The sequence below is a fragment of the Jatropha curcas genome, chromosome 2 (assembly GCF_041381405.1).
Source record: "Jatropha curcas cultivar XTBG-Jc1 chromosome 2, XTBG_Jcur_1.0, whole genome shotgun sequence".
Classification (NCBI taxonomy): domain Eukaryota; kingdom Viridiplantae; phylum Streptophyta; class Magnoliopsida; order Malpighiales; family Euphorbiaceae; genus Jatropha; species Jatropha curcas.
Genome location: NC_143152.1, coordinates 19,950,737 through 19,952,931, shown reverse-complemented (window position 1 = coordinate 19,952,931; position 2,195 = coordinate 19,950,737).

Here is a 2,195-nt window from a genome sequence, read left to right as displayed (position 1 = left end):
TTTGAATCACAATAATACAACCTAACAAAAGTTGCTTCAAATTTTTCTATGACCTCCAACATCAAGTAGGTGGAATTCTATCTAGTCTTAATATCTAGACACAAGAGACTCTTATTTGTAATTTTCAGATGTTCAACACACTATTTAAAAGCATCAAGCCTACTCGGTGATGATCTCACATAACGAATTGCATTTTGAATCTTAAGAAGAGACTCATCATGTTCTTTTAAACCATCTTGGACAATAAAATTCAAAACATGTGCAGAACATTGAACATGCAAGTATTCATTATCTAAAACACTAGACTTCCAAGGAAATTGATCTTTTAAATAAGCAACGGATAAATCATTAGAACTTGCACTATCAAGAGTTATTGCGAGAACATACTCAATACCCCATTCTAGCAAACAACTCTCTATCACCCTCCCAGTTGTTTTAACCTTGTGATTAGAAACTTGACAAAAGTTTAATATTTTTTTGTAACTTCCAATCTTGGTCAATCAAATGGGCAGTTAAGTACATGTAATTATGATTCTGAATGGATGTCCAAGTATCAGTCGTTAAACACGCATTGATTCTTTAATATCTTTCTTAAATCTTCTTTATGTTCTATTTAGAGTTTCATGCAATCTATCCAAACTATAATACGAGAAGGAACAACAAATCTTGGTTATAATAGTTAAGAATAATTTCTAAATCCTTCACCTTCAACAATTCTAAAGGGCAACTCATCAGTTATAATCATTTTTGCCAATGCTTTTTCTAATTGCTTCAGGATCATACTTAGCAACTTTTAAAGTGCCAACAATAAGACTATCACTTTCGGTAGCATCTTTTTTAGGTTCAAAACTATGTGTTTTTTGCTTTTTATCAATTATCCCATAAGGATATCTCCTACATTTTTTTTTTCTAAATGATTCCACAGATTACTAGTCTCACTTTTTTTGGGATCACTTGCATAAGAAGCATCATAATAGTTACACGATGCACGAGGATTTTTCGTGTCATCATTCTCAGTAAAATGATCTCATATTGCAAAAATCTTTTTAAGTCTCTCTCCCCTTAGTTCTATTAATTTTTTGAGGAATGAGTGGTTTCTTACCTCCATCATTATTTGCTAGTTCAACATCTTGTTGAGATGGAATTGGTATGGACAAATGATATCTATGATGATTGAATGTCTATAATTTATGAATGTGTTACCATCTCAATATTCAGATGCATGAGATTTTTTAGAACCACTGAGTTTTATACTCAACGTGCCGATGTTTATCGCGCACATGTTGTAGACCGAGAGTGCTAGTTAGAAGACAAAGATCAACATCACAGTGGAAGAACATAGTTTGGTAGTCTTTAGAGATATGCTTATTTATGTATTTGAACATAAATACTGTAACATCCCTTCCCGGTCCACCCGTTAACCCGAATGAACCGAACCTAGACGCTACAAACTGGTTGACTTTATGGCCTGTCATGCTAATATAATAATGGATACAGACTCTTATATCATGATGATGCTGTTTATATTAATAATGTACTTAATATTTACAAGACATGATACTAGTTTGCAAAATGAAATGGGCCCAACTGTGTGCCCTGTACATGCCATGAAAAGGATAGACAAAAGATACACATCAAAATGAGTAGCTACCCTAAAGACTGAGTCTTCTACAGATGAACTGTAGCAGTTGTAATCCGACTCTCTACGGTCCAGTCTCAAAACTTGTGAGTTAAACAGGTAACTCACTGACCAAATAAAGCTCAGTGGATATCTCAACATAGAAAGAAACAATTAAGCACATACATGTGTAGAAAGAACCATGTAAACACATATGGCACATATAAGCACACATATCATGATACTTTCATTTTACCTTGATGATCTTTCTTGCTGTTTATTATACTGTATGATTCATGCAATGTTATGTCAAGATATATGTATGGCTCCATAAGGTTATAGTGAAACCGAAGTGATAAGAAAAACTGTATGAAACTGGATGAAACTGTATGCTTGGCTGTTATGGCCCATATATAATCATATCCACTCAACGGCCTGTAGCCGGAGTACCAAACTGTATGGGGTGCAGATCTGCTATCCTATGTCGCGACATAGCCTTATCTACATGGTTTCTACCTAACCTCAATGGAGCATAATGTTGGTATGTCAATAGTATAACACAACAGCATATTAATGG